We start from the raw sequence: 27,285 nt of genomic DNA on the forward strand, positions 1-27,285 counted from the left end.
GAGAGCCATCTTGTCTCAATGGGGCTAGCTGACAGGATGTGGGGAGGAGATTTCCCCTGGCAGAGGGGCCAAGTGTAAATATGTCAGACAAAAGGGGTTTGCCTAGGAGCCCCTGGGCAAACAGGAAGAAAGGACCACTGATTAGCAATACAATGGAGAGGAGGTACACTGGAGAGCAAGGCTGAGCCAGAGGGCACCTGGAGCAGACAGAGGCTGACATTCTGAACCTAAGGCAGAGAGCAATGACTTCTAAGATGGAATCTGACCTGGCTTAGTCAGAACTTAGCAGTGTCATGGCTTTGGCTTAAGCCTAGACTGTTGAGGGATGCCACTGGTTACAGAAGACAGTGTGCCTGTTGGTAAGGCAGGGGTTCTTGCCACACTTAGCACCAAAGATGTATGTAAATGATATCCTTTACACTTAAACTAAAATGGCTGGAAATGGTTCGGATCTCTTATTAGCTAACCTAGGTGTAAACTGCACGGAGCTTTTATTCCAGCCCCAGATCGATTCAGTCCCTGCCCTCTACACAGAATGCGATTGCCGATTGGATTTGGGGCAATTTAATATTTCCTTCTGCAGCAAGAAGGATTGATCTGGAGTGACCGTACATTTATTGTGCGATATCTCAGACTGCTTTTAAGCCTGAATATCCAGCTTGGGAAAGAAAGCTCCGTGGTAGAGAACCTCTGATAGGCTACACCTGGTCATGTGACATGCTTGCCTTAAAGGAGAAGCCCCTAATTTCTCTCTGTTTCTGTTGGTCCTGGATTTTTCCTCCCTCCTCTGCCTTTTTCGATCCTCTCCCCCTCCCCTCCAAGAAAAGAAAGAGGCTCCCTGCTTGGCTCCTCTCCCCCCCCCCCCTTCAAGAAAAGAAAGAAAGAGGCTTGGCTCTTTTATTTTCTAACGTGAGCCCATGCCTAAGTGCAGAGACATTTCACTTGTGGTGTCTTGCCTCTGTTTCTGCCTTTGCAAGTGGAGTGCTGTGCCCTCTGGCTTAATTCATCACTAAAGCAGCAGATTAAAACCTCATAAACCTCCATGCCAAGAAAGTAAGGAAGGAAATAGATTAGGAACTTCAAAGGATTGGATAGATTTTTAAAATCAAGTAAGCCATCACATGCCAGGATTCCTGATACTGATCCTCACCTGATACCAACTTCCTTATCTAAAGTCATATTCTTCAAGCTGTATTTACTTTCAGGTAGCCATCTTAGAAGCAGAAGAAGAGTTGGTTCTTATATGCCACTTTTCTCTACCCGAAGGAGGCTCAAAGCGGCTTACAGTCACCTTCCCTTTCCTCTCCCCACAACAGACACCCTGTGAGGGAGGTGAGGCTGAGAGAGCCCTGATATTCCTGCTCGGTCAGAACAGTTTTATCAGTGCTGTGTTGAGCCCAAGGTCACCCAGCTGGCTGCATGTGGGGGAGAGCAGAATCGAACCCGGCTTGCCAGATTAGAAGACCGCACACCTAACCACTACACCAAACTGGCTCTCTAGTTTGGTGCCCCCCCCCATAAACAGTGCACAAGCTCTACTGTTAAAAATAAAATCATAATAAATTAATTAAATCGTCTTTCATCATTTAAAGTTTTATTTTTTTTGCAAGTGGGATAAGTCTAGCGATATCAGTTTATCATGGGCATTGGATCGCAGGGGGGAAATATTTATAGGGAAAGCTTCAGCAGTCTTGCTAGTGACTTTCCAGAGCTGCAGCAGGCTTGCAAATTTGCCAGAGGAGCAGGAGGAGGCTCGGTGCTGGGATGCGGAAGTTGAAAGTCCCTGTGTGCTTCAGCTGGAGCTGGGTCGTCATGCCCTGGGAAAATTGGAACATGAAAGTTTTCAGCCTGATCAAGCGAGTGGAAGGCAATCACAAAGCTGCCTTTTGAAACATCAATAACTGACCTTCATCTTTTAAAACTTTTAACCGCACACCCACATGCTACCTCTAGCCAAAATTTTAAAACTTTCCCTGCCAATGATTTTTTTCCCTCCAGCGATCGAAGGTTAATGATAAACTCATATCGTTAGACTCAACCCGCTTGTTAAAAAACCCCAACATTTAAAAGATGGAAAAAGTAAGCAACAGTGGAGCTTGTACCCCAATGAAGGGGTGAAAATGGTAGAAGTTGTAGAGTGGGTGAGTGGTGGAATGGCCTCTGAGAGGCGAAGAAGAAGAAGAAGAAGAAGAAGAAGAAGAAGAAGAAGAAGAAGAAGAAGAAGAAGAAGAAGAAGAAGAAGAAGAAGAAGAAGAAGAAGAAGAAGAAGAAGGACACAGGGGAAAATATGTGGGAATCTGTATGCTCCTGAATTACCTACAGCTTAGAAGCAAAGCAATGGGGGAAACTGCCACAAAACCACTCTCAGAAAACATGGGGAAACAATGATTAGAAAGTGAAATGAGTGCTGAAGGGAGGAAAATCAGTGCAGAATGAAAAAGAAAACTTTACTGGCAAACATCAAGAAAGAAAGGGAAAATGCAGAATGAAAAAGAAGTTCCAACGGACATATATGGTTAAAGCAAAGGAAAATATCCATGCATAATAGGCCAGTGAGGGAGAAGAGGAAGAAGTAAAGTGACAGGTGATTTCCTGGTTTATGTGGTGACTTCCTGCTTTCCATTCAAGGAGAAATTCTCTGGTGGAAAGCAGCCTTAGAACAAAGGCCCAATAAAAATTCTGTTGGTTCCTCCCATCCCACTATACTATGGGTAGCAGTAGTTGCTAAAGCATAGCACCAGTCAGGGCAACCTTGAAAGTAAGATTGCTGCTCATAACTACTGCTAGGAGTTTGAGGCTGAGGACATGGGGGGGGGGGGGAAACATATCATGTGTACCATTACATCACTTCTGGAGGAAATCCAGAAATAGCATAGGGTAGTTCTAGGAATCAATCGAAACTCTATGGTAAAACCATAGATTCTTAATCATAAAATCATAGAGTTGGAAGGGACCTCCTGGGTCATCTAGTCCAACCCCCTGCACTATGCAGGACACTCACATCTAACCTATGGTGCATGAAACATATCTTCCTCCCCTTCTGCTGCCACTTGGAATGACAGCATAGGGTGACTAGCTCCTTCCTGGCAACTGGTGGGGGATGTGGGAACTTAACAGGAACAGAAGGAAGGCACAGTTCACATTGCTTGCAACTTCCAGCATGTACCAGAAGTGATATTATCATCCTGGACTGTCAAGGGGATGCTCTGGCATTTGGGCAAAAACTCTATGGTAAGAAGTGATTTCTACCATAGAGTTTTTACTGAAAGACTAGATCATCACCTGGTTGTTATTGACATAGTGGCATCACTTCCAATACATTCCAGAAGCGATGCTGCCACATCGCCAGTGGCATAGCCCAGGGCTCCCTTTTGCTCCTGGTACATCCCCTGCCCCCAACTAATTAATGGCTGGGGGCTGGCAAACCTAGGTGGCAAACAATGGGAGCTGGGTGTGCGGCCTGACCAGGGGACTAGTAGGTCTACTTATAAGAGCTGCCGAAACTGGGTGGCTTATGTATATTTGTGCAGAAATTCACAGAGAATAAATTCAGCCAAATGAACACCATGACCTTAGGCCATGCTTTAATCTTTACACCACATGCAGGGCTAAATAAACCCTTTTATTAAAACAAACCCTTTTATAAAGCATTTGGCAACTCAAAATAGATGAAAAAGCTAACTTGGCAATCCAAGTTTGAGATTCATGAAAATTACTCATTCCAATATTTTCAGCTTGTCTTCACTTTAATCAATTTGGGTTACAGACAAGGAACGGTAACGTTACGGTCCCGTCCTTCAAGGAAGCCAGAGCAAAAGGGAGAGTGAGGAGGTAGAAGTTCACGAATAATGAAGTGTTGGCTTGCTGAGCCGTGACTTATTTCACAGTTCTCTTGAAATGAGCTTGCTTTCCTTCAGCTCTTTAAGGCCATTGTCAATGGTTGGGGCCAGGAAAAATAGAAAATGGCAACACTGTAGAGCAGAGGGGGCCAACCTGCGGCTCTCCAGATGTCCATGGACTACAATTACTATCTGGAGAGCCGCAATTTGGCCACCCCTGCTGCAAGTATCTGCTTTCAAGACTGCGAGGGTCCGACCGAAAGCCAGCTTATATGTTTAAGGTAATATTCCACATTCCATCACTCTACTCTGTGCCTGTTTTAAAAGGGGCAAGCAAATATTTAGAACATAATGCAATTCAATGTCTGCCCCCAGAGCCTCACAAGAAAAGCATGTTTAAGGTAACATTCTCCATTGGTTGGGTCGCTTATGCCTGCTTTCAAGGGAGTCGGTAAATATAGACCACAAAGCATAGAAGAAGAAGAAGAAGAAGAAGAAGAAGAAGAAGAAGAAGAAGAAGAAGAAGAGTTGGTTCTTATATGCTGCTTTTCTCGACGTTAAGGAGTCTCAAAGTGGTTTACATTCGCCTTCCCTTTCCTCTCCCCAGAACAGACACCCTGTGAGGGAGGTGAGGCTGAGAGAGCGCTGATATCACTGCTCGGTCAGAACAGCTTTATCAGTGCCGTGGTGAGCCCAAGGTCACCCAGCTGGTTGCATGTGGGGGAGCACAGAATCAAACCTGGCTCACCAGATTAGAAGTCCGCACTCCTAACTGCTACACCAAACTGGCTCACCCTGTGGGACAGAGAGGTTGCACATCCAAGACATAAGGATATAAAATATGCTCATTGTCAAACTCCTTGCATCAACTTTCATGAGGGCACAGAGTAAATGAGGTCTGTGAGGGCCAAGGACCAGAAGGGGCAAAAAAAAAAAATCAAAATCCAGAAATGGCATAGGGTAGCTCTAGGAATCAATGAAGACTCTATAGTAAAATCTTAGATCCCTAAACCTAACCTAACCTATGGTGCATGAAACACCTCCCTACCTTCTGCTGTCCCTTGGAATGAAGGCATTTGGGTTGTCAGGTCCTTCCTGGCGACTGTTGGGGGATGTGGGAACATAACTGGAATGGGGCCCAATCTATATCACTTACAACTTCCAGCATGTTTAAGAAGTGATGTTATCATCCTGAGATGTCAACGGGATGCTCTGGCATTTGGGCAATAACTCTATGGTAAAAATTGATTTCTACCATAGAGTTTTTGTCTAAAGACCAGAGCATCGCCTGGACCTTGTTGACATAATGACATCATGATGATGCTACCACATTCATTTGAAGAAGGCAGGTGTGCCATAAGAGAGCTAGCAAACAGAATCCCCTTCACAGGACCAAGTGGAGGTGTGCAGCTGTATTTATGCATTTGTTTATTTGTTTCAAATACTTTTAAGCCCTCCTGTCTCCCAACAAATCTAGGATCCAAGTAGGGTTTGCAAGCAGAAAGACTGGGGATGGGGACATGACGTCAGCTGCATCCCTACAGTATTTTGGGAAAACGCAAAATGTATGGTAGCCAGGTACTGCTTTCCCAGCAAACCCCTCCCCTGTCCACCATGGCCTCGCTGAGTGACCCTGGGCAGAAAAGAAGGAGGCTCAGAGGTCCACCTATCCCAACCTAAACTGTGCGAGGCGGTTAGTGAACTTTCCCTTCTCTCCTTGTCTCTCCTTCCTCCTACAAAGCTTTTAACCTTCTATTGCACACCTTGGGAGTTCTTACCAGGGCCTATTCTGTGCACGTTGGATAATGCACTTTAGAAGTAGATTATCCTGTTCCACACAGGAAAACCCAGCTGCAAAAGCACTTTGAAAGTGCATTATCCAATGTGTGCAGAATGGGTCCAGGTCTCTTTGCAAATGGCCTGCAGATTAGGTCAGGCTCCAGGGAGACGGTTCTGATTGGTGATGTTGCGCCGGCCTAAATACTTTGAAGAACAAAAGGGAGTCGGGCTTGTTCCTCTTTGGAGAGGTCTCTTCCCAGCAGGGTCTCTAGCCGACAGCCACTACAATCCTTCACCCGTGACCATAACAGCTCCAGGCTCATTCCCCAGTAATGGATCAGCATTCTTCAGTTTCATCTCTCATCTAACTGTGGTCCTGGCAGAGAGCCAAGCATTATCCATCTCTCTCTCCTGTTTTCTGTGTGTGGTAATTTTAACTCCCTACATCTGATTGAAAATCTGCCTGGAGCCCCCCAGGACTTGGCACGGCCCTTTTAATATTGCTCTAAATGCCTAAACAAATGTTTGTGCCAAGCTTTATTCTCTGGCCACTCATTGAAGGTACTGAAATTGGGATGGTGGCCACAGCACGGAGAAGGAAGGACGATCTCCCTCTTGATACCTCTTGGCCAGCTGCTGCTTCCACAGGAAGCCACTGGGAAGACTCTAGCCACAGGAAGGGGAAGGGGGAGCCATGCTTTTAACTCCTGGGTTACTCTATTGGGGAAGGCACTGGCAAACCACCCCGCATTGAGTCTGCCATGAAAACGCTAGAGGGCGTCACCCCAAGGGTCAGACATGACCCGGTGCTTGCACAGGGGATACCTTTACCTTTACCTTTACCTTTACCCTATTGGTGGAGTAAGATCTGCATCCCCTCTGTCTCCCCCGGAGGTGATAATGGGTGGATTTAGTATTGCTTTTTTGCCACGGTATATCTTGGATTTTATGTATGGTTTGCTGTGCATTCTGATATAGTTTTTGGAATTTTTTAGGGGTGATTTTTGGGGGGATTTTATGCACTTTTGTAACCTGCCGCGAGCCTTGCGGGAGTGGTGGGCTAGAAATTTAAATAGTAATAGTAATAGTAATAGTAATAGTAATAGTAATAGTAATAGTAATAGTAATAGTAATAGTAATAGCAATAGCAATAGCAACAGCAATAGTAATAGTAATACCAACAACAACAGAAGAGAAGATTTTTGTACCCCAATTCTTACTACCCAAACGAGTCTCAAAATGGCTTACAATCTCATAAGCTTCCTCTCCCCACAACAGACACCCTGTGAGGTTGGTGGGGTTGAGAAAGCTCCAAGAGGATGGTGGACTAGCCCAAGGTCATTTAGTAAGAGTAGAGAATCAAACCCAGCTCTCCAGGACTGTGAGTAGCCCAAGGTCACCCAGTGGTGGCTTCTAATCTGGAGAACTGAGTTTGATTCCCCATTCCTCCAGATGCAGCCAGCCAGGTGACCTTGGGCTAGTCACAGTCCTGGAAGGCTGGGTTTGATCCCCCACTCCTGCCAGGTGACCCTGGGCTAGTCTCAGTCCTCCACATGCAGTGTGGGCTAGTCACAGTCCTGGGTGTCCTTGGACTAGTCACAGTCTTGTTCTCACAGAGCCATTCTGTCAGAGCTGTCGCAGCTCCACCTGCCTCCCAGTGTGTCTGTAGGGGGGAGAGGAGGGGAAGGCGATTATTAGCTGCTTTGAGACAACATCTGGTAGTGAAGTGGAGTATAAAAGCCAACTCTTCTCCTTCTTCTGAAGATTTAGATAAGAGAGGGCTCGCCAACTTCCAGGTGGGGCCTGGAGATCTCCTGGAATTATAATTTATCTCCAGACTAAGGAGATCAGTTCCCCTGGAGGAGATGGCAGCTTTGGAAGGTGAACTCTTTGGCAATGTACCCCACTGAAATCCTTCCCCTCCTTAAACTCAACCTTAAACTCCACCCTCCCCAGGCTCCATCCCAAAATCTCCTAAAACTTTCCAGCCTAGAGTTGGCAACTGTAGGGAAGAGACCTAAAATATTTATTGAATTCCCTTGAAATTAGCATCTTTGTCAGAGCACTGTCAAAAATGCTAGAAAATTACGAATAAAAAAGCACACTAGTGTTTCGTCCAGTGGAGGTGAATGTGTGTTTTGGGGTCAAGTAGAATTCTACACAGCTTACATTTTGAGTTATCACTATATTTAATGTGAGCGCACAGTCGTGCAATCTGCTGTTCACACCATCTCACATTCGGCGCCAGGTTTTGCTTCCTGCTACATTAAAAATGAATTAATAGTGGCAAACCGGAGAACAGCCCCACAGTAGTTCTACAGGACCCCGGAGAACTCAATACTGGCATAATTAAAACGTAATGAAACTCCAGATTCTCTGGGAATATCAAAGCTTTTAGCAAGGGGGAAAAATAATCTGTAGCATCGGATGCCTGGAGGTATCCAAATGAGTAATGAGTCCAGATTCATCCCTGGATAGCCCAGGCTTGCCTGATCTCATATGATTTCAGAAGCTAAGCAGGGTTGGCCCCGGCTAGTATTTGGTTCGGAGACCATCAACGAACACTAGGGTCATGACACGGAGGCAAGCAATGGCAAACCAGCTCTGAATATTTCTTGCCTTGAAAATTTTGTCAGGGATTTCCAATCCGGGCTTGGTGGACCCCTGAGGATCCACAGGAGCTCTGAAGGTCTGCAAGAGGTCTGTGGGAGCTATAAAATGGTGTGGTATGAGGGGGGGGGGCTCTCTTCTCAATTTCTTCTCTTCTATTTAGCCTACATGAGGCAAAACTGCCATAGTAATAGTACAGCCGGGAGGAGGGAGCACAAGGAGGTCTAAGGGCGCAGGGTACTGATTTATTTTATTTATTTATTATATTTGAATACTGCTGCTCTTGAATGTCTTGCAGTGCTTTACAAAATCAATAAAAACATAATAAAACCCCTAAAATACCCCCTAATACCTAAACAAGATGGCAAACAATAAAAATACCGTTCAGCAAGTGGGTCAATAGTTCTTTCTCATTGGGAGCTAGGATCCTAAGCTACTTTTAGGAGAGCCAGTTTGGTGTAGTGGTTAGGAGTGCGGACTTCTAATGTGGCATGCTGGGTTCGATTCTGCGCTCCTCCACATGCAACCAGCTGGGTGACCTTGGGCTCGCCATGGCACTGATAAAACTGTTCTGACCGGGCAGTGATATCAGGGCTCTCTCAGCCTCACCTACCCCACAGGGTGTCTGTTGTGGGGAGAGGAATGGGAAGGCGACTGTAAGCTGCTTTGAGCCTCCTTTGGGTAGGGAAAAGCAGCATATAAGAACCAACTCTTCTTCTTATTATTAAGAGATCCTCTGATGGTAACACCAGGACACCGCCCTGGCCTCAACCATAGGCCTGGCGGAAGAGCTCCGTCCTGCAGGCCCTGTGGAAAGCTGGCACCTATAACAGAGCCATTAGCTCTTCTGGGAGCTTATTCCACCAGGTTGGGGCCAGGGCCGAAAAAGCCCTGATGTCTCTTCTGGGGTTGTGATAGGGGTCTGTGGGTCTTCCAGAGCTCCTTGAAGTTTGAAAAATTATTTCAGGGCTCCTCTAATGGTCAAAAGGTTGAAAAAGGCTGGTGAACTAACAAAAACAACCCAGGTTTCCTGCAGACTGATTTTTGGCTTGGTCTTTGATCCAAACAGAAAGAAAGCGGGCAGGTCTATGGCAACGGAGATCAGGCAAGGTGCTGAGTGTTGAAAGAAGGCTCGCCCAGACAAAAAAAAATATCCCTGCTTATAAAGAAGTGATGAAGCTCTATCTGGTGTATGTCAGCGCTTGAACAAATGGCCTCCTTTTTCAGTGACTGTAGTTTCCTGCAGGCATCAGGCAAAATCTCTCTGTGCCAAGGCCCCGGCGTTAATGGGTTGTCATTCGGACACCTCCCCGGCAATTGGCGATCAGTAAAGTCTCTGTGACAACCGCCAGGAGTTACTCGTGTGGAAAATTAATACCAGGACAGTGATGAATCTATTTCATCTTCCCTTGCACTTTAGCAGCTTGAAAGGGAAAACAAGAAACAGAAACAGCATGTAATTATGCATTGTCTACAGATTGGGTGACGGGGGGATGCGGCGTCCAAAGTGTGTGAGAGGGATTCTAACGAAGCCATGACACTCTCCAGTCATTGGCCCAGAGCCCACCCAAAGATTTGTGAGCTCCCTTGTGAGGGACATGGCAGAATCCTGGATGGGACATCGTGGGACAAGGCAGCCCATTAGGATACGGACAAAGAAATTAGGATCTAGTACTGGTCTTGGTTTTTTTTCCTGAGTGCTTCGTTACAGCTATAGATCTGTGGTTGAACCAGCCAGTCAATGGCAAAGACACAACTTGGGCTTCTATCATTATGTCATTAGTAATATACATAATGAGTCAATAATTATGGTTGCCACGCCCGGCAACCGGTAAGAAGTTTGCGGGATTGGTGGGGAGGAGTTGCAACATTCTGTGCACTACTACATCACTTTGGGGGAAAACCTAGAAGTGACGTAGGTAGCTCTAGGAATCCCCAGAAAATCTATGGCTTTACCACAGAGTTTAAAGTGAGCCTCTTTCTTTTCTTGGAGCGGGGTGGGTGGGAGAGGATAGAAAAAGGCAGAGAAGGGAGAAAAAATCCAGGACCGACAGAGGTTGAGAGGAATTAGGGGCTTCTCCTTTAAGGCAGGTTTTTCCCATGACCACCTGTGGCCAATCACAGGCTCTTTACCACGGAGGAGAGCCCAGATTCAAAACAGCCTTTAAATATTGAGGGTTAAAAGCACTCTAAGATATCACACAATAAGGGTAGGGTCACTCCGGATCAATCCTTCTTGCTGCAGAAAGAAATTTTAAATCGCCCCAAATCCAAACGGAAATTGCATTCTGTGTAGAGGGCAGGGACTGAATTAATCTGGGGTTGGAATAAAAGCTCCATGCAGTTTACACCAAGATTAAAAGGATGCAAAAGGCCTCGGCGCCAGGCCGCGGCTCGTTCTTCCCTCCCCCCCCGAAGTGAGAAGCTTTAGCGGCCGATTTGCTCGCGGCCCGGAGGTGCCGGGAGGAGAAGCCGCGGCCGCCGCCATGGCGGCGCAAACGTGCATGCGCGGACTGCTGCGCACGCATGTTTGCACTGGGGCTGCCGCGTGTCCATGGGCCCCCGGGCCGCCCTCTCCCCTCACTATGCCGCAGCGGTCCGCAGCAAGCGGAAGCTTGCGGACTGCTGGCTTAAAGGAGAACAACTCGTCCATGGATTATTTCCCCTGTAGTATTTTTGCTTAGAATTAAGATTTCCCAATATAATAAAGAGACTTCACTCACCATTTTGAGTGAAGGCTCGCAGTTGCGCGGCTCGCAGTTGCTCCCTTTGCTGGCAGCCTGATGCGTCGGGAGGTGTGAAGCACCTCCCGACGCATCAGGCCGCCGGCAAAGGGAGCCCCGCACTGGCCCGCTAGAACTCAAAAATGGCCGCCGACAACAAGAACCTGCTGAGGAGCCGCCGCCACGCATAGCACCAGGCCGCCAGGGAGCCGCCGCACGAAGCCACGGTCTCCCTTCTCCACTCCTTTCCCGGGCCGCCACCGAGACAAGGACGCCGCACCGCCGCTACCGCCCGCCCTCGAAAATACCTCCTCTTTCAGGTATGCTTCCCTCCCTCACGCTGCCCCCGCCTGCTAGCGCCCATTGTATTTTTTATACAATGGGCTTTTTTCCTAGTATAAAAATATCAGGATTGCCAACCAAAAATAGTTGAATAAACTCATACAAACGATCATAGTTGTGTGTTCTGCTTACTAAAGATAATGACAAGTTTTACATTCAACTTTGATGCTGATTTGCAAGATGACTCAAACCATCAATCTTAAACCCAGGGGTGAATCTGCACTGGGCTTTTTGACTCCAGTGATCCTGAATTAAAGAAAGTAATATACAAAGTATTCTATTTCCATTTTGATATTTAGTGCTTTAAATTTCCCCTATGTAATGTCTATGATTGATCCGTGGTGACCCTACCTTTCCCCCGCGATATCCAGGAGTGGATATAACTCGCTACATTTGAGGAAACAGCTCTGAGAGCCACAGTATTTAGATGTTCTGCATTTTGCTGGATTAATTTCCTCCCCAGCACCTCCAACACTGACATAGTGAAGCAGTCTGTTGCTGATTGGCCAGGCCGTCAGTTCAAAGAGTGTTCCTTTACATTTGTGTTATCATTGAGTTTATTTCAGGATATAAATTAAGTCAACAAATAAGTAACAGGTCTACTTTTCCTGCTGCCATTTCCTGTTAATGAGTGCGTTCCCCACACTTGGACTGAGTGGAGTTTCTGTAATTAAGCAAGGAGGAGTAAAGAACCCATGTGTTCCTTACACACTTGCCACCCACACCCTTTGAGGTGGATATGTGAAGGATATAATGCCAAACACAGCAAAGCAAAAGTATGAGATCATTAAATAATAAACTGTCTGTCATGTAGTCATACCACAGCTATGTAATTTGTGAGCTTACATGTCCTCTTCTTTTAAATTTTTTATATCTATATCTATATCTATATTGATCACCACTCTTGGCCCGGCCGGCTCATAGTGGTTTACATAAAAACATTAAAAACATTAAAACCACATAAAACCCTACTACATAAACCCACAATGGCAGCAAAAAATCTAACACAACAATCTTCTACAGTGTTCCCCCATGCCATTTCTTCAACCCTACCACAACAGCTACTTTTGCCCTGGAGGATGTTCACTGGCTGTATCTAGCCTAGGGGGCTATAGACGGAGGGACAGGATCTTCCTAGCCTGGCCTCAACCAAATGTCTGGTGGACGAGTTCTGTCTTACAGGCCCTGCTGAACACTGATACTTCTCACCACAGCCTTCACAGCCCTACACCTGAAGAGAGCCAGTTTGGTTTAGTGGTTAGTGGTTAGGAGTGCGGAGAGTTGGTTCTTATATGCTGCTTTTCTCTACCCAAAGGAGTTTCAAAGTGGCTTACAATTGCCTGTTTTCATCATGAAGCGTGCAGGAAGCAAGATAGATGGTGATCCCTTTCATAACTTTTTATTGAGATAGGACTAGGGATTTGCACGAACCAGCTACAGAGTTCATCATGAATTTTGGTCAGTTTGGGGTTCTTGAATCAAAGTTTGTGAGCAATGCACTACCATAATTTGTGGTGCCTTGTGACACCTTTTTGATCTTTGTGAGAAACAGCTGAGCAGCTGGGAGCTTCTCGCTGCTCAGCTGTTTGGTTTAAGTGGCTCGGAGCCATTTGAACCACCACAGCTTTCCGATTTAAATGATGGACCATTGGTCTGTCAAGTTCAGTCTTGTCTCCTTTGACCATATCCCAGGTCTCTAATGGATGTCTTTAATGTCACCTACCACCCAATTTTTTAAACTGGAGATGCTGGGATCTTCTGCATACAAAATGCATGCTCTGCCCCTGAACTACAATTTATGAAACCTTTATAAATTCTTTCATGGGCCAGGATCCAAAATAATACAAAAACAATCATTAGATCAAACACAGTCCACAGTTTCTTCATATAAAAGATAATGTCAATAATAAAATCAAATGTCACTCAAATGCTTCAAATGACCATGACAGACAGGTGCAATTCACTCAAATGTCTGCTTGCTTCAAATTGTGAAGTGTTAATCAGTTTGTGTCCATGAAGATGTAATTCAAGAGCAGTACAAGTTCAATACTTGAACTCCCCCCCCCCCCGATGGCATCAGTGATATCTAATGATTGAGGGATCATCACACCTTAAAGGCAGAGGCAATTTCAACATAATGATGTTTCCTGCCCTCTTTTTTTGTGTGAATTGGTACAGCTGTTTTTGCTAGTAGATTTCTTTCCATGAAGTATACTTGTGGAATCTTTGGCAGATGTTCAGTAGACACTACTAATTAAAGCTTGCATACATCTGGAATGTTTCTTTATGTCTTTTGTACTTCTACATTTCATGGATACCTCAGAATGTCAGAGTTGGTGGCCTATTTTGCTAGTGATGTGACTGGACTATGAATCAAAATGTTGAAACAGATCAGCCAAACTGTTGCACTTTGATGTTTAAATAGAAGGTCCTGGTTTAGTGAGTGTTTGAAAGAGTCATGATCAAACCTCTATGGAAGCAGTGAGGAGATCTTCAATAAAGGTCTTTAGGTGATACATGTAAAAAATCCTTATGTAAAGTAGAACTGTAGACACAGCTCCAAAGTAAATGGGGATTAGGGGTGTGCAATTATTATTATTATTTTGATCAGCATGAGTACTAAAATTTGGATTAAGCAAGATTCAGGATTCCTGGGCTGGTTCTGCACTCACATTTTTCTCCACTAAATATGCTGAATTTTGGTCAATTTGAACCCATATCTAACCCCTTTCTTTTCCCCAATTTAAAATATGTTGCCCTTCCTGCATTTGCATTGTTCCAATTTTCTGTCTCCTTCCTGCCTGATGGGGGGGGGGGAGGTTGGGTGATGCTCCAGCCAGCATTGAAGGAGCACAAGGATGGAGAGTGCTTTATTTCCTGTCTTTTGACTCCCGACGATACAGCCAGAGCAAGCCAGGGGAGGGGCAAGTGGAGCTCGAGTCTGCTTGTTTATCTATCTTTTCCTGCATGAGTGGCAGTCTTTGAACTGATGCCCTGACCAATCAGTGATAAACTGCTTTTTTGAGCTCAAATTTCTTTTATTTCGGTATATTTCATAATACATTAAATTCGCTATAAAACAAAACAAAATGAACCAATATAAATTTCCAAAACAAATTCCTGCTATATAACAAATATGAATAGAAAATAGAAAAGGGAAAATTTATATAGTCTGAAAAACCTAGTGATGACCTCTCCCCCTCCTCTAAGTCTTCAGAGGTTCATCTTCAAAATTCAAATTCAAAATTCAAAACCTTTAATGGCATATAAAACATCATAAGTAGAGGTTCATCCTTATTAAGCATTGGTAGTGCTTTGGTCTTGAACAAAGAATAACAGCCTCTTAAACCTACGTAAAATATAGAGGGAAAAATAGGATAGATCACAGTATTCTTTGGCAAAGACTGATTTGATCTCATAACCTATAGTCTAAAAGCTGCTGAGACTATTCCAGACACAGTTCCATATACTTTAGTAAAGGGCTCCAAGTCTATCTTTCCAGTAACACAGCAAGCTCTTCTGTTCCTAATATGTCTTTGCCAGTAAATATTCCTCCTTCTAGTTTCCCATGTAGAGTGGCCTATTCACATATCTGGGAAGTAAAAGGAACACACCTTAATCTGTTAAAAAGACATCTACAAACCAGATGATTTAAAAAATCTCCGTGGAAAGCCAAGCATAAAAGAATCAATGTACTACTGTAAATGAAGATTTTTGGAAGAAGAGCACAGAAACAAATGAAGAAGAAGAGATTATTCTTGTCCCCCACTTTTCGCTACCCAAAGAAGTACCAAAGCAGCTTACGATCGCCTTTCCTTCTTCTCCCCACAACAGATGTCCTGTGAGGTAGGTAGGGTTGAGAGAGCACTGACAGAACTGTGGCTGACTCAAGGTCACCCAGCTGGCTGCACATGGAGATGTGGGTTCTCCCAATTAGTGGCCATTATACCACCCTCCTCAACCCTTAAGGTCTCAGAACCCCTTAAGGTCCCAAATGTATAGGTTCGTGTATCCATAAAAAGAAATAGTGTTCCAGCTCATGAGATTGTACATTTGTGAAGTGGAAAAAGGGGCAAGTCAAAACGACAAAACTCTTTGTTTTCCCATCTTTGCAGCTGGGATATTGTGTACCTGTTGTCTTATGAATTCCATCCAAGTAGCTCAGGTCATGGGTCCAGTTCCCCTGGAGTCCTTTAATGTGAATGAATAAGGTATTTGTGTGTATTTGTTAAAATTGCCCAGTAAAATGTACATCAGGTACAGGGGGGTTAGGCAAGGCATTGGGAAACTGTTTGTCAGGCTTTGTGGCTGGGTATGACAAAGACAGGCAACAGACTCAGTGGAAATTTCATAGCCCTGGCTGCTATTTTTATGCCTGAATGAAAAACATCCACATATGAGAGCAATCAAAGCCATGCCACATAGGTCCCCCTGCCCTCTCAAAGGATTTATGCACACACTCCATATTGTTTTTGATGTTTGGGTCTTGTTAAGTGGAACAGTAGTAAGAAAGAGCCCAGGAAAAAAAAAAACATCAAACAATGCCAGTTTGCTTTAGGCATACAATATGGGGTTTTATTTTAAAACTCACAGAGATGTCATGGTTCTGCTGTAAACCACATTAGTCAGACTCCACCTGGAGTCCTGAGTGCAGTTCTGGAGGCCTCCCTTCAAAAAGGTCACAGACAAAATTGAGAGGGTGCGGGGGAAATGGAGGATGTACGGGGCATGAGGACCAAGCCCTCTGGGGAAAGGCTGAGGGACTTGGGAATGTTCAGCCTGGAGATGAGGAGGTTGTGAGGGGACATGATGGCTCTCTTTGTCAACTTGGAGGAGGACAGGGAGTGGTTCCTGTTGGCAGCAAAGGATAGGACCAGCAGTAATGGGTTTAAACTACATGTAGGACGGTACCAACTAGATATCAAGTCAAAAATCTCATAGTCAGAGAGGTTCAGCAGTGGAATGGGCTGCCTAAGGAGATGGTGAACTCCTCCTCAGTAGCTGGCCAGATGCTTATCATGAGTGCTTTAGGCTGACCCTGCATTGAGCAGGAGGTTGGACTATATGGCCTGTATGACCTCTTCTAACTCTATGATTCTATGTAGCTGTCTTACTATGTTGTAGCAAAAACAACAGTACAGTCCTAAAACACCATCAAGAGGCATATCCACTCACCCATTTTGAATACTGTGGGATTAGCTGGTTCTCGGATGGGCCTAAGCAGGAATTTTGGGGGCTTGGAAAGGAATCTTTTTGCCTGGTTTACATTCTTCAGTGGAAGGGGGAGGAATATATGTAGCCAGCTTGGGGTAGTGGTTAGGAGTGTGGACTTCTAATCTGGCGAGCCGGATTTGATTCCCTGTTCCCCCACATGCAACCAACTGGGTGACCTTGGGCTCATCACAGCACTGATAAAGCTGTTCTGACTGAGCAGTGATATCAGGGCTCTCTCAGCCTCACCTCCCTCACAGGGTGTCTGTTGTGGGGAGAGGAAAGGGATGGCAAATGTAAGCCGCCTTGAGACTCCTTCAGGTAGAGAAAAGCAGCATATAAGAACCAACTCTTCTTCTTCAGTTATATCAGGGCTCTCTCAGCCTCACCTCCCTCACAGGGGTTTCTTGAAGCCTGAAGAACATTTCAGGAGTTTCTCAACGCTAAAAACATTAAGAAAGGCCGGCATAGACGGTGGTCTCCTGAGGATTGCTTCTGAGGAGATTTTTTAAACAGTCCAGTCACTTAGAATTTTTTGAAATAAGAGAACATGCTTAATATATGAACGGCAGAAGGATTTGTCCTCAGATCCTCACCGCTGCAATGTTGATTTTAAACACTCCCTACACTCCCATGCATATTGATGCATCGTCTCCCATTTGGTTGTAAGCGTGAAATCTGATATTAGGAAAACAGTAAAAACAGAGAATGGGAATTTGGTGACACAAATAGTTACTCCTTGACTTCTCCTGGAGCTAGAGGCCTATTTTTAGCACTCTGTGTGATTTTTGTTGTCAAATTCGTGAAAACCATTTCTTTTTCAGATGTTCAGATACATGACAAGGGGGAAAAAATACCAAGTCCCTGTCAAAGGGCAACAAAGGGAGAGAAGAAAAAGAAACAGCTGGTTATGGGCCACCTTGGGTGGAGGCTTGAATAGGGGCCCTAAGCTCCACAAAGCAGTGGATTTGAACAAAACTGGCGTCAAACGGCTATTTGTCAAGTGTAAAAATGTACAAAAAGTTGTGAGAACGTGGGCCTTTCTGTAAAAATGTCCCAGTGTCATTTCTGTGGCGTTGGTTTCGAACCCCTGATGGATTGTTGTGCTGTGAGGGCCGCTTTGTACACGGTAATAAAGAGACATCTGGCGTGTTCTCTTTCTGAAAGAATGGTCTGAGTCACGTTTAATCAGTTCATCGTCCCTATGAATCTAAAGGAGACTGGCTTCTTGTCACATGATTTGGAGTCATGTTTTTTTTTTCCGTCTCTTCCTGGATTTATCGGTAGTAAATATCCTACATCTGCCTTACCCTGCAAACAAAATCATACGTGCTTCCTACCTTCCACAGTAGAGGAGGAGGAGGAGAAAAAGCTATTTATTTGTGCTCTGCTTTTTACGTCCCAAAAGAGCCTCAAAGTGGCTTACAATTGCCTACCCTTCCTCTCCTCACAAAAGACATCTTTTGAGGCTGGGGGGGCTGAGGGAGTCCCGAGAGAATTGTGACTGGCCCAAGGTCACCCAGTAGGTCTCTTGAGTCTCAGAGCAGCTCACAATCGCCTTCCCTTCTTCTCCCCACAACAGACACCCAGTGAAGTGGATAGGGTTGAGAGAGCTCTGAGATAATTATTTATGGCCCAAGGCTGCATGCGGAGGATTAGGGGATTAAACCCAGTTCTCCCGATTAGAAGCCACCACTCTAATCCCTACGCCAAGATGGCTCTCAGCCTTTCCCTGTTGAGTTTCCAGTTCATTCAGATATATTGTGCATGGTAACTGTTCGAATAACTCAAGCCTATTATTGAATTGGATTTTTTTTTCAAGAAAGCAAAAATATTTTCTTTGTACGTGCTTCTAAAATCTCAATAGAAACAAGTTAATAAAGCTTATCATGTATTCTAGGGGTGCGCTGAATATTGTCTTTGTATCTCCAAATGAAGAGGTAAGACCCTGTCTCAACTTTTTTTACTGTTGAGAAACCCCTGAGACATTTCTCAGGCTTTGAGAAACCCCAGAAGTGGCAGATAATGCAGATTATGGCTGGGAAGCAGAATTGTGGACACGCCCACTGGGAGCCACTCCTCTTTCCACCCCTCCTAGCTCCATCATTGGCCACTGGGGGGGGCAGGTTGACATGGCCATAAATGGTCCTATCACTCAATAAATGTTTAACAAATTTAAACAATATATCAAAATTAATGAACTCCCACCCGTTCAGGAAACCCTTCCATGGCCATCAAGAAACCCCAGGGTTTCAGAAAACCCTAGTTGAGTAAGCCTGCCTTAGTGTATCAATTAAACCAAGGTATTATTCTTGATCAATCTACTGGATTAAAATATCAGTAAAAATATACTTTCTTTAAATTCTTGTTAGTAGCCCTGTAACAGGAGCCAGCATTGTGGCAAACCCAACCTGACTCCCAACTTGGCCAGCATGACCACTGTTGATTTACCTCAGACTGTGCCTCCAAACCAGTCTGTAAATGCCTTCTCCTCCCAAATGTCACCCAAACAACCAAGGGCTTGGCTGATGCTGCACCCCCTGCCTATCTCACCTGGCTGCGTCAGCCTAAGGCTGTCAAGACTCAGCCTGGCAACCAGCAGGGACCAGACCATGGTTCAAATCCACACTCATCCCATGGGACAGTCAACCTAAGTTACCTCACAGGGTTGTTGTTAGGATAAAAGGGAGGAGAGGAAGGCAATGAAAGCTACTTTGAGTCCCCACTGGGAAAAAGGAGGGTTTAAAAAAAATTAAATAAATAAATTATGGCACATTCCAGACATCCAGTAGGGCTCAGAAGTAATGCCGCTGTTTTCTACAGGGGGGCAAATCTCGCCATTTTGGTGAGTTGGTTCTTATATGCTGCTTTTCTCTACCCGAAGGAGTCTCAAAGTGGCTTCCATTCGCCTTCCCTTTCCACTCCCCACAACAGGCACCCTGTGAGGTAGGTGAGTTTGAGAGAGCCCAGATATCACTGCTCAGTCAGAACAGCTTTATCAGTGCTGTGACTGGCCCAAGGTCACCCAGCTGGTTGCATGTGGGGGAGCGGGGAATCAAACCTGGCTCACCAAATTAGAAGTCTGCACTCCTAACCACTACACCAAGCTGGCTCTCAGCACTAATAGCACTATCAGGACTGTGACTAGCCCAAGGTCACCCAGCTGGCTGCATGTGGAGGAGCAGGAAATCAGAGCCGCTTGCCATATTAGAAGCTGCAGCTCTTTACCACTACAACATGGCACATCCGAAGAAGGGGAACCAACTAAAAAATGTGAGAACGGTAGCCCAAAGGTTTCAGTTACCAGGAGCCCTAGTAACTGAACCAATGAAATACACATTTTTGTCAGTTATGACATCATTAATTTCTAGAAAGTTTGACCATCAAGGGAAGAGAAAGAAATCCTGTGATCCATTCCTTTGTGTGTACTTGAATGAATGCATTCAAGGGGGAAAAAAATGAATACACATGCTTCTCTTGACTGATGTGATGTAGTGGTTAAGAACAGTGGCTTCTAATGTGGCGAGCGGGGTCAGATTCCCTGCTCCTCCACATGTAGCTGGCTGGGTGACCTTGGCTTGTCACAGCCCTGATAGTACTGTTCTCACAGAAGCTCTCCCAGCCTCACCTACCTCCCAGGGTGTCTGTTGTGAGGAGAGGAAGGGAAGGCCATTGTAAGCTACTTTGAGACTCCTTCAGGTAACAAAAAGCTGGGTATAAAATCCAACTCTTCTTCTTTTAGAAATCTGTCTCATGTACATACATGACAAGGTACTTTGAGTGTAGCTAGTTCACACTTAGCTTAGGCCTTTTTTTCACCTAACCCATTGTGCAAATGGCCAGCATCCATGTTCTCCAGGGGAACTGATCTCTGTAGTCAGGAGAAGAACTGTAATTCCGGGTAATCCCCAGGTCCCATTTGAAAACTGGCATTCCCTGACTTCAGGGAAGAAGAATTTTTATTTGTCTGAATCATATTTCCATCTGGCCCACCCATCATAACTCTGACTCAGCAGCCGCAATGGAGGACAGCAGATTGCGTGCAAAAGACTCACCGCGTTTGGCCTACCATGTTGCTGCCCTGGCCGAACAGGGCCGGAAGCAGGAGCGTGTCTCCCCTCGGCCCTACCACCCCTTAAGCTTCCTAGCCTGTTATTAATCCTCTGAGTCATGCCGTTCCCTTTTGAAGTTTGAAAAATGTGACTTGACCTCTGACGTTCTGTTCCAGCGAGCTCCCTGAAGGATGGATCTTTGCATGATATTTCTCCAGCAGCCCATCCTGCATGGAAGTCGTCGGCTGAAACGTATTTGTGGCAGGTTAATTTTTATCCCTTAAATCTAGCAATATATTATGATTTATCTCCCTTTCTGTAATTTTTTCCCCTTTGTGCTATCACTGTTCTCCTATTCATGCATCATCAGTATGGAGATTGGGGGGGGGGGCGTTTCTTCGTATGCTCCCGTAATCTTTCAAGCCTGTGCTTTATATGCCTTCATTCAAGCGTCAAAATCGCCTCACCGCTCGTGGCAAGAATGTCTGGTATTACGAGAGCCTGGGGCTCTTTTGATAGCTGACAGAAAGCACCGGGATGATCATTTTTTAAACGGGAGCCATGATTAATCTTGGTAGAAATAGGCTAGTTTGTCAAAGGAAATCTTGCCTTGTGATTGTTATTAATTCCTAACAGTAAAAATATACCCTTTCCCCAAAAACACAAAGCTAAAGATTTGGGAAAGATAATTTTATGTTCTTATTGAATTATTCTTTCATTACTTGAAAAGAGTAATTCCACAAAGGGAGCCTTATTTCAAAAGATCATAAAAAGAAGAGCTGGTTAAGAAGTTGTAGAGCAATTTCTTGGTGTGCAGAAGGTCCCTGGTTCAATCCCCAGTATCTCCAGTTAAAAAATCTGGCAGAAGGTGATGTGGAAGATCTTTGACTGAGATTTTGGATAGCCATGGATATTCTGAGTAGGCAATGACATTTTATGCATGGGTGTTTTCCTGAGCTTTCACTGTGTATTTCCACCGTTTTTTAATTTCGTTTTGCATTGATTTTCAGTGCTCAGTTCACTTTCTGGTCGCTGCTTCCCTATGTTTATTGGGTGCTTTTGTGGCACTTTAACCCCTTGATTTCCCTCCCAAGGCAAAGGTAATTCAAAAGCATACAGGTTCCCTCCTCCATTTTTAGCTTCTCAGAGGACACACCTCCACTGCCTACCATTGTAACTCCCACTCTGAACCTTCTGCCATCCTCTCCCTGTCATCAGTGCTTACTTTCCCCATCATATAAACTTGTGGGATTTTTTAATAAGCAGGATGAGTTTAATAATATGAGTTTATCAATAAACTTCGCTGGGGGGAAATTAGTCACAGGGAAAGACTGCATACAGGCAGGAGTATTTTCCGCAGTGGTGATTTATGGGTGTGTTCAGGAGCTGATCCTGCAGAAATAGTTCTCCCTAAAGGCACTGCTGAAGCTCTTCTGGGCAGCCTGGTTTAAACTGGACTGCCGAGCATAGCCGACCAAGGAACCAATCCTGGAGCTCTTCTGGGCAGCCTAAACACAGAGAGGTTGGGATTTGTACCCTGATTTTCATAAGCTGAAGGAGTCTCAAAGTGGCTTACAATTTCCTACCCTTCCTATTCCATCAACCTTTCCTGCATTGTGCAGGGGGTTGGACTAGATGACCCTGGAGGTACCTTCCAACTCTTTGATACTACGATTCTAACAGGCACCCTGTGAGGGAGGTGAAGCTGAACAAGCTCTGACAGAACTGCTCTGGGAGATCAGCTCTAATGCCCAGCTGGTTGCCTAGGAGAAGTAGGGAATCAAACCCAGCTTTCCAGAATACAGGCCACCATTCTTAACCACTACACCAAGCTGGCTCTTTAGCCACTGAAGACAAGAAATGGGAAGGAATGCTGAGTCGAAAAGTGGTCTCCCCCATTATTCCTCTGCTTAACCACTCTGTCTCCTGAACTGGTTAAAAAAAGAGGAGAATAATCACCACCAAGTAGTCACATGTATCTGTGCTCTGTGAAAATAGGTAAGGAGCCCAAGGTCACCTAGCTGACTGCATGTGGAGGAGGAGTGGGGAATCAAACCATGCTCTCCAGATTAGAGGTTCTTTAAGTGCTACACCAAGTTGGAGTGCCCAGCATATCCTGCCAATGAGCCAGTCCTGTGGGGAGTGTTCTCTGCACATGCTCAGCTTGGATTCTGCTAGGCAGTCCAGTTTGAACAAAACTATCTAAGAGCTCTTGCCAAGGAGAACTGCCCATGCAAACTTGGCTGTGGCTCAGTGTGTGTGCAATTTGGTCCATTTCAAAACGTCCTTTTAAAAAACTTTTCCTACATACCTTTGTGTGTGTTCTCTTTCATTCAAAGTATTGAACCACAAGGATTTAAATGGAAGCTGCTTACTTGAGACTAGGCATGTGCTGGGTAGTCTGAAAAGTACTCAAGTATGAGTCATGCTCAGCCCTGACCAAATAGCCAAACCACATTTCAGGTGCCATTTAGCCATGTGAAGATCAGGCAGTTTAAAGGGACGCCAACTTTCCTTTTTTGTGTGTTCCATGGTCTGGGGGTGGGGCAAGGGTTTGCAGGTAAAGGCATCAAACTTGCAGCATAGCTGCAGGAGCCTCTCCTCAAAAGAACCCCCAAATTCCAACATGTTTGGACCAAGTGTTCCAATTCTATGTGCCCCAAAAGAGGGTGCCCCTCTCCAGCCTCCATTGCTTCCAATGGTGGGGGAGGAGAGACAAGAACAGAGAATCCTTTTCCCTTCACCATTGGAACCAATGGTCATTGAAGTTTTGAGGTGCAGATGCTTTTGCCTATTTCAGAATTATTGTCCCCACCCCAACAGCTGCCTCTAGCAAGGACATTGTGGCCTCTGCTGATTGGTTAGCTTCCAGAAGCAGCAGACCCTTTTCTTTCCAGAGCGGCCTAAAAGGTACAAGTCCTCTTTAAGTAATGCAAGAAGCACTCATGCAAGAAAGAGTTAACGATCAGCCCACACATACTTTTTTGGAGGGGATAATCTGATTGCTTGGCAATTTGCTTCTTAAAGTGAGAAGGAGACATTGGGGAGAAATTTGAGAGAAAACACCAGTAAATACTTTTGAAAAGTGTTTGTTGCCCTGCCAGGCAGCACCAGTATGATCAGGGAGTGGGGTGGAGCAGGGGGTCGTTCAGAATCCAGTCCGAGAGAGTCAGAGTTCAAACACAAACCGGAGGCAGAATTGAAGGCAGGCACTGAAGGTCAGTGAGTCGAAGGACGGTCATCAGTCAAGCCAGGGCTGAAAAGCCAGAAAGGAACGTCAGTCAAGCTGGGGTTGAAGAACTGAGAGCCACAGGAACAGAGCTTTGCTACATGGGAAGAGGAGTCTCAGGAACCAGGCAAGGTAACACATGCATTGACCCCACAAAGAGTCTTGCCTCAAGCCTCTGCTGAAATAGCCAGCTCTCAGCCAGAGAGCCTACAGCTGGAACTAATCCTCATCAGAGGAAGGAACTGCAGCTGGACCCCATCTACACTCAAAGCAAGCTGCCCAACATGCCAATCTTCTGACAGCTATCAGGGTAGCTTGCCTTCGCCAATACTGCTGCTCTGGCAAATTCCCATGGTTCCCAGGAGCAGCTCTTGCTGCTGCTGCTCTGGTGAATCCCCAGGGCTTGGTAGGGTCTCGTCTCAGGGCTTGATGTAAATGGGCTCAAAGGACCATGTCTTAGCCTGGCTGGGCCCAAGCTGCTCATCATTGGGCAAGTCCAAGGCTGCATCTCCTGGCTGCTCTGGGAGCAGGTCAAGTGGTGCCTTTGGGCCAGTGTCCCCTGGTGGTGCATCTGGTATGGGCATGATACCCCTCAGGACCCTGCTGTGGGGTCAGGCCCTGGCTTGGTGGGGGACTGATGGTGGAAATTGGCGACCAATTCAGAGGTGTGGACATCCGCAGCTGGTTCCCAAGACTAGTCCTCTGGCCTTCTCAGTTCATGAGAGACTACAAAGTACCATGTCACAAGTGAGAGTCTAGGATGTGATGCACAAGGTATTCCTCCTCCTCATCAACCCAAACAAGGGCAGGTGGATCTGGACCTGGACTGCTGCGGTCAGTGGGTTGAAGCAGAGAGTGGTGGAAGACTTGGTAGATCAGAAGGAAATAGGCTAGGCGTAGCCGGTAGGCCAAAGGGTTCACTTGTTGTACCACCTCAAAAGGTACCATGAATTTCTTTGATGGATGGGATGTCGAATAGTACCATGTGGATAGCCAAATCTTGCTGCCCACAGGGAGAGCAATACCTTCTTGTTGGTGTGTGTCTGCCTTGGTCTTATAATGCTGTTGGGCTTCCTGAAGTGTTTCCTTGGGAACATGTTGCTGAGCATGAAGCTCTTCCTATTAGTTAGCTGCAGTTGGTGTAGATGGTATAACCAGGGGATCTGGAAGGTCCCCCAGGTGGTAGCCATAGGTAGTATAAAAAGGAGTGGTCTGGGTGGAGGCATGCTGGGAATTGCTGTGGGTGAATTCCACCAGGGGGAGCAGGTCAACCCAGTTATCCTGCTGATAAGCCACGTAGCAGCGTAGGTACTGCTCCATGATGGTGTAGCAAGTTGTTGCGAATAGAATGCACAGGAATGCAGAAGATCCAATCCTGTACCAGGTTGAGATAGTGTTGCACTGATGGCAGTGCTGGAGGCATTTGTTTCAACTAGGACTCACCAGTTTGGGTCGGGATGGGTCAGGCATGGGCCTATCGTAAACCATTGCTTGAGTGTGTGGAAGGTGTCAGCAGCTGCAGCATCCCATTGAAAGGGTCTTTTAGGACTGAGGAGGTGGGTGAGTGGCTGGGCTAACTGGGCATACTGAGGCACAAAGTTTCAGTAATAGTTGGTGAATCCCAGAAACCTTTGCTACTGCTTGTGAGACCAGGGTGGCTCCCGTTGAAGCATGGCTGAAACTTTTGTTCCGGATCCCTCAGAATTTCTTGGGAAGTAAGCAGGTGGCTGAGAAAATCCATCGTGTGCTGATGGAAAGCGCTCTTTGGGAGTTTGGCATATAGTCCATTTTCTTGCAGGTGTTGCAACACCAAGCAAACTTGCTGGACATGATCATGGACACTGCAGGAATATATAGGAATGTCAACTAAATTAGCGGTCTCCAACCTTCTTGCAGTCGGGGACCGCCTCCAAGGGTGGAAGAGAGCTGGCGGCCCGGCCGGCGTAGCTGCATGTGAACGCGCATGTGCAGTTGCCGTGCATGCGCGTTTTCGCCACTAGGTGGCACTAACGCGCATGCGCAGAGCTGCCGCATGTGCACGTTTGCGCCAGGGGGCGCAAACACGCATGCGCTGCAGCTCCGCACGTGCGCTTTTGTGTTGCCGGCATGCCGGCGGCTGTGCATGCCTCTTCCCCCCCTCTCGCTGCGGGGGGGAGGCAGGCGCGGCCGCTGGCGGCCCGGTACCATGGCCTTTGCGGCCCGGTATCGGGCCACGGACCAGGGGTTGAGGACCCCTGAACTAAATAAAAAAAATGATGAACTGGTTGAGATAGTGATGATACATGTGATTAATAAAGACCTGAAGATCATGGGTGTATTGCATAACCCAAAGGGCATTACCCGATATTCATATTGCCATTAGTGGGTTCCGAACACGTTATATCTCTCGTCTCCAGCTCTTATTTTGATTAAGTTGTAGGCCCCATGAAGGTCCAATTTCGAAAAGATCTGAGCTCCTTTGTCCCGTTCTATAAGTTAGGAAATTAATGGCAACGGATACCAGTCTTTAACTGTGATTTGAGTCAGAACATAACTGGAGCTCGCCACCAGTCTTTTTTATGAACATGAATGGTACAGAGGTAGGTGCAGTGGAGAGCCTAATGAATCCCCTCTCCAGGTTCTTTTTAAGGAAGTTCTGCAGAGCCTGGCGCTCAGGTTCCACTAACACATAGAGATGCTTAACTGGCAAGGCGGTGCCTGGCTTGAGGTCAGTTGCAGAATTGAATTCCCAGTGAAGAGGCAACTGGTCAGCTCCCTTTTCTTTGTAAATGTCTTGGAAATTGGCATTGGTTCTTATATGCCACTGTTCTCTACCAAAAGGTGTCTGAAAGTGGCTTACAATCACTGTCCCTTTCTTCTCCCCACAACCGACGCCCTGTGAGATAGGTGAGACTGAGAGTGCCCTGATATTAGTGCTCAGTCAGAATTGGTTTATCAGTGCTGTGGTGAGCCCAAGGTCCCCCATCTGGTTGCATGTGGAGGAGGAGTGGGGGATCAATACCCAGCTCACCAGATTAGAAGTCCATGCTCCCAACCACTACACCAAGCTGGCTCTTAAGTGTTATATATTCCCTTAACTTTATACAAGCACTGAAGTATAAAAGTCAAAGCCCGGAATTGAGAAGCCTTCTTCTGCCAGAGACCAATCCGAAGACCAATCAACAGCTCAAACAATGCTGGTTGGAGCTTCAAACGACCCCACTTCTCCCCTTCACACACATGCACACATTACCTAAAGGAACCTATAGGTGCTGGTATGTGGTCGCCCCCCCCCCTTGATCCAGCACAAAGGAGAGAGGAGACCTACAACTGGAATGATTCAAGTGCAGAACACGGACTCTGACTGAAAGTGTTTCCAGTTAGAAAAAAGGAATGTTTCAGGTCTGTTGTGAGATCCGGATTCAGATCAGTCAGAATTCAGCAGAATCAAGAGTGGGAAAAAAAATGTGAGTGCAGATAGTACCCTGCTTGGCCACAACCTTCTCTAAATAATTATGTGC

At 45.9% G+C, this 27,285-nt stretch overlaps 1 long non-coding RNA gene across 1 annotated transcript; it reads right to left on the minus strand.

Annotated features, from left to right (window-relative positions):
• Positions 1-1,612: 1,612 nt before the first annotated feature.
• On the minus strand, positions 1,613-22,937 carry LOC143821290 (uncharacterized). The gene is made up of 3 exons (XR_013225761.1): positions 22,868-22,937; positions 15,425-15,484; positions 1,613-1,817 (listed from the first exon to the last, which is right to left on the minus strand). It is a non-coding gene; the product is annotated as an uncharacterized LOC143821290 (long non-coding RNA).
• Positions 22,938-27,285: the final 4,348 nt, after the last annotated feature.

This window comes from Paroedura picta, chromosome 1 (assembly GCF_049243985.1).
Source record: "Paroedura picta isolate Pp20150507F chromosome 1, Ppicta_v3.0, whole genome shotgun sequence".
Classification (NCBI taxonomy): Eukaryota; Metazoa; Chordata; class Lepidosauria; order Squamata; family Gekkonidae; genus Paroedura; species Paroedura picta.